The sequence below is a fragment of the Volvox carteri genome (genome assembly GCF_000143455.1).
Source record: "Volvox carteri f. nagariensis unplaced genomic scaffold VOLCAscaffold_15, whole genome shotgun sequence".
In the NCBI taxonomy this organism is placed as follows: Eukaryota; Viridiplantae; Chlorophyta; class Chlorophyceae; order Chlamydomonadales; family Volvocaceae; genus Volvox; species Volvox carteri.
This window is the reverse complement of record NW_003307558.1, coordinates 433,573-439,782: the sequence shown is the minus strand read 5'-3', so window position 1 is coordinate 439,782 and position 6,210 is coordinate 433,573.

Below are 6,210 nucleotides of genomic sequence, written 5' to 3'. Positions count from 1 at the left end.
CCCTTCCAGGAACGTCGCCTGCTGCCGCTGCTGCCGCTGCTGTAGCGGCGGCAGTGGGGATAGTTGCAGCGGCCGCGGCGGCGGCGGCGGTAGGGACTTGACCCCCTCGTCGCCGTCGCGCTCGTTGAAACTCTCTAAGACGGTACTGCGGGAATTCGCAAGCTGCTGCTGCTGCTGCTGCTGCTGCAGCTGAGGTGACCGGCGAACCCCGGTCATGTCCTCAACCAATGATGCCGCAGCTGACGGCGACACGCGAAGGGCCTCCGGGGCCACAGACGCGGCGGCGGCGGCGGCGGCGGTGGCGGCGGCGGTGGCGGCGGTGGCGGCGGCGGTGACGGGTAGGATCAGAGCTGTATCGTCAAAGCCAGGAGGCTGCGACCCAACATTAACAACAACAACAACACGGCAGTCAATGAAGGTAACGAGGCAAGGCAGCACAAAACACACTTCAAAAGGTGTATGTAGGTATGTATATATGCAAGTCTAGATCCAGATCCAGATCCAGATCCAGATCCAGGTCTATATGGATCCGGAACGATATCCACGTCCCGAATGACGACACCATTCTCACCAAAAGATCTGAGGACACATCGACCAAATCCAAATCCAAATCCAAATTCGAATCGGAACTCAATCCGAAAGACATACGGAACATACACACCATAGAGACCCTCATAGGCCACATGGTTGCATCGCACTTGATCGCAGCATACATGTACGACACCGTACTACACCGGCCAGATCCGTACGACACCAATCAGCACCCGTACGACAGTATCGTACTGACCTCCCAAGGAATCTCCTCGCCACCGAAGCGAACCCTGTGGCTGATGCCCCCTAGTGTGTGCTGCTGCTGCAGGTGGTGCACAGAAGCGGAGCTGGCGGCGGCGGCGGCGGCGGCGATGGGGTTGTCTCTCGTCAACAGGGGCCCTATGACGGATGGCCCCAACCCCTTGCCGCCGCTGCTGCTGCTACTGCCGGTCCCCGCAACCTGCCAAGAACACGCCCAGGGTTACAGACGTACAGACGTACAGACACGAGCGATGTGCAGCTGCGTATGAAGTCAGCGCGTGTGTGTACGGAAGGTGATGCGGAGGGCGAATTCCCTTGGGGGTGTAGAGAGGACATGGCGTGCCCCATGCCGCGCTATACACACACACACACACACACACACACACACACAACACGAGTCGATCGCAGTTTTGAGGCTCCGACTCCGGCCCTGGCGCAGGGCTTGTTTGCCAACCTCCGTACGACAATGCCCCCGAGCTGGGTTGGGCCCCCGGGCGACATCAACGATTCCATACACACGAACACACGCATAACCCACCCACCTGCGGCGCTCCGAAGCGCACCCGCGGCTGTACGGCACTGATGGCATCGGCGCTCCCCGTCAACGCCATGGAGGGTGTCACTGCTGTTGCCGTGTTTGTGTCAGAGCCCACGCCAGACGAAGGGGCCAGGCCGGCAGTTGCGGCGCCGCCGCTAGCTCCCGTACCCGGGGCTGAGGTCGTTCCGCCGCCGCCGGCACCGCCGAGGGCTATGGAGGTCGCGGTGGCGGCGCCGCCAACACCTGCGCCGTCCCCGCCGCCGCAGCGGCCAGGGGTGGGTTAGTGGGGGATGGGTGGAGGGGAAAAGATAGGGGAATTCGTGCCCAATACACACAGAGGCACACACACGCACAAAATCCCCATACACAATACAAAATGCACAACCCGATCCGACATCTCAACCAGCTGTACGATAGGGGACCGAGAGCGAAGTCGGCGGGGGTTTGACGTGTGCGGGGTGGGTGGGTAGGTGGTGTACTTTGAACGGGGTTTGCCGGGCAATAAAACACACCCACGGCCGCCCCCAACCCCAACCCCGCACCACCTACCGGCCGAATCTCCCCCGTCCCCTGGCTCCGGGTTCAACTGGACAATGGGGGGGGGCAGTATGGGAGGGCCGGCAGGGGGATGGCGGTTACATATGTCTGTGTGTTTGTGTGTCTGTATGTCTGTATGTTTGTGTCTGGTTCTCGTTTATGGCCGTGCCACGCCACGCCGCGCCAGGCGAAACACAACCCTCGCACACTCACCCCTTCTCTCTCACATCCGCCTTTTCTTTCCTCATACAACATGCCGTACACATGCCCCAGCACTCACCCCCAGCTCGTGCACGTCGTGCTCGGTCAATTTACCTTGAGCCATGAGCAGGCCCTGTCCAGAGGGTGGTTCAGGTGGTTGGAAGTTAGCGGTTACCGTACACCGATGCACAGCGTGCGTGTGCCATGGAAACAGAAAATAACAATTTACATAAAACGTACATAAACATAGACATACATAAACATAGACATACATTTACGTAAACGTACATAAACGTAGACATAAATACATACGCCCATACAACACATACATACATACACACTCTTCTCATCGTGGCGGCTCTGACCAACGTGCTGTCCGGAGGAACCCACCAGGAGCTCCTCCGCCGTCAGGCGCAGACTTGGCATGCCGCTCAGCCGAGGAGGCACACCGCCGCCGCCGCCGCCGCCGCCGCCGCCGCCGCCGCCGCCAGCACCGCTCTGCTCGGCAGGAGCCAAAAGCCATTCGCCGCGGCCGCTGACTTCAGCCGCCGCCGCCGCCGCCGTTTGCCCGCCAGACCCCGCCACCGCCGCCGCCGCCGGCGGTGCCGTCAAGTTGATCCGCGACGTCGAAGTGAAGCCCGGCGGCGCAGCGACGCCGTACATTGGATTGTACGAATTAACCTGCGGTACATGTAAACAGGCACAGCGGCCGACGTATTCATACACTCGTCCACATCCCACCCCCCGGTGCACACTCAGCCCGAAATCATTTCGCTCAAACTATCCGTACGCCGGGTAACCGTTAGGTGCTCTCACCCAACGTAACCTCCCCCGCCACCACAAACAAAACACACACACGCACACAAACACATGCGGAGGCGATGTCCGCGTTTTACCACACGATTCAGCCAAATCCCTTGAAAATCCTAAAACCCTAAACCCTAATCCGTTGAGCACTCCCTAACACCCTAAAAACTACCCTACCATGTAACCCGGCCCCCCTCCCCTCCCCCCCCGTCACCCGGTCGGCCAAGGACTCACCCCCCCGGGGTTGGAGGTGGAGGCGGTGGTGGCGGTGGAGGCGGTGGTGGCAGCGGAGGTCGCCCTCTTTGCGCTCTTGAGTATGGACTTCTGTAGGGGGGAGTGAGTGGAAGGAGCAGTTGGCAGTTGGCAGCTGGATTGAGGGGAAGCCAGGGGTTCGGAGGCGAGGGGTGGAGAGGACGAGGCCAGGGAGGGGGCTTGAGTCGACAACCAGTACGGAAGGTTGCTGTTCTTTTTGGTGGTGGCGGTGGTGGTGGCGGTGGTGGTGGTGGTGATTATCATCATCTTGCGAGGAAGTGGCGCCCACCCGTCATCACCATCGCGTGAGGCACACAAACAAAGAGACAGACAGACAGACAGACAGACAGACAGACAGACAGACAGACAGACAGACAGACAGACAGACAGACAGACAGACAGACAGACAGACAGACAGACAGACAGACAGACAGACAGACAGACAGACAGACAGACAGACAGACAGACAGACAGACAGACAGACAGACAGACAGACAGACAGACAGACAGACAGACAGACAGACAGACAGACAGACAGACAGACAGACAGACAGACAGACAGACAGACAGACAGACAGACAGACAGACAGACAGACAGACAGACAGACAGACAGACAGACAGACAGACAGACAGACAGACAGACAGACAGACAGACAGACAGACAGACAGACAGACAGACAGACAGACAGACAGACAGACAGACAGACAGACAGACAGACAGACAGACAGACAGACAGACAGACAGACAGACAGACAGACAGACAGACAGACAGACATCCGCTCGGCGCTAAGCAAGCACTCAGCTGCACGTACCGGCACCGTCTTGCTGCCAGCTGCATAGGCCGCCACCGCGCTTGAGGCAGCCCGGGAAGGTGTACGGGAGGGTGTACGGGAAGGTGTACGGGAGGTGGTACGGGAGTTGCGGCCAGCCGCGCCCCCGGAGAGCCCCGCGGAGTCTCCGTCCGCGCCCACCATCCGCGGCTGCTGCTGCTGCTGCTGCTGTTGACTGGTCCGTAGCTGCATGGGCGGTTATTTGGGGGGTGCAAATGGGCGTCTTACACCGTTACAGGGTAGCATGCAAACCGGAAAAGGGACGGTGCGTGTGTGTGTGTGTGTGTGTGTTTGCGTGCAAGCGGGGGGGACGTGCGAGAGGTGGAGTCGGTGATGTCGGTCCTCTCAGTGCTGTCAAAACACTGAACCCCCTAAAACCCTAAAACCCTCACCGGCTGTTTCCCCCCCTCCCACACCCCCGTTAGGAACCCCCCGACATCACCAAACCCTAAAACCCCGGATCACGCACCACGCCGCTGTCACCCCCGTCCTCGTCTACGAACTCCTGAAGGAAGGGCGGCAGGGGGAGAAAGAGGGAGGGAGGAGCGTGTTGGTGTTGGTGTTGGTGTCTGTTCGGTGCACGGTGCAAGGTAATACACAGTAATAGCAATAAGCAGCGACCGCTATAAAGATGCAAAGATTTTTAAAAGTTATCCCTCCATACAGCTCCTGATCCCTGCTCCCTGCTCCCTGATCCACCTCTCCTTCTCCCCCCCACAGCAAACCAAACGCCCGACCTCCCCCCCCTTCCTGGTAGCAGCTTCACTCGTTCGTGGTTCGTCTTTCCCCCCCTTCCTCGCCCGCTGTCACCTCGCAGCTCGCCGCGTTGTTCGCGGCACAGGACACAGGTTTTTGTATGTTGGGCGCTGGTCGTCCCGCCATCCGTACGCCATCCGTACGCCATCCGTACGCCATCCGTACGCCTCAAGCTGAGGCCCTCATCCTCCCTAGCACGTCTAACCCCTTCTCCAACACTAACCCCAGCCCCAACCCCATCAACACACCAGTACGGCATCCACCAATTACAAACCCTGCCTATAAGGTGTATCGCGTTCGCCAGCCGCATCCCTAATGCCTGCTTTTCTTTATCTTCCTCACCTTCACAACGGCCAACCACCTGACCACCTAACTAGCAACCAACAACACACTAGTCAGTTTGGGTAAAGCTCAGTTAAACCTCCCGATATCAAGCTTCTCCACACCCTCCCCCAATCCCCCTCTACCCTCTTTTCCCACTCTTTCCTCCTCTCCACACACACACACACACACACACACACACACATACACACACATATACACAAATACGCGCCGCACAAGCCCAGACCCAGTTCCCCTTTCCCGCAGGTACCTCGAGCTCCTCAAACTCGCCCTCCGACGCGTCATCCCAATTCGTAAAGTTGGAGTTGGCGTCGCTTCCCCCGGAGGCGGCTGACTGCACCCTACTCCCTCGCCTCGTTGGCGCAGCGGAGGGGCGGCGGGAGCGCGCGGACTGGGGCACCCGCTTAATGGATTGATTCGCCTGTGGACAGGGCGGGAACATGTGTCGTTATTCGCGGTCGTTTTAGCGGTTGGCGGTTAACGTTGCCTGCAGGGAAGGATGATCGTTGGCGGACGAGAGGTTGGCGCCTGGATTTGGCGGTGTGGGGGTGCATTTCGGGCTTCAACAAGGTTGTGTGTCCGCGAGTGTGTTATTACCACTCATGTGTGTGTGTGGGGGGGGGGAAGAGGCGGGGAAAGACGCTGCCAAGGAAAGAGTGCTGCTGCCGATGTGCGGGAAGGGAGGGGGGGAAGAGGGGGGGAGGGAGGGGCTTCGGCCGTTTGCCCAAAATGGGCCTTCGGGCCGCTGGTTTCCCCGGACGACAAACACTGATCACCACCGCCCCTACGTCTGTCCCTATGTATGTATGTATGTATGTATATTGTTACAGGGTGGTATAGCTTCGCCAGCGGCCCCCTTTCCCTTGGAGGCAGTTCCCTGCTCTCCCCTGCTAGAGGGGCACCCTAATCCGTTCACCCCATCCGACTTCAGAATGTATTCGTTGGGTTCAGCAACTCACCACCAGCATCCAACCAAATCTAGCGGATTAACGGCGCCACAACTTATTTCCTGGTCAGCTCGAAAGTCGCTATATTCACGTCTTACACCGTCCGCAAGATGGGGGCCCGCCTCCCAATTCAACACCCCTCACACACCGAGGGGGCGGCAGGCGGATTTGAACCCGGAACCTCCGGGAGCAGGAGTCCGGCCTTA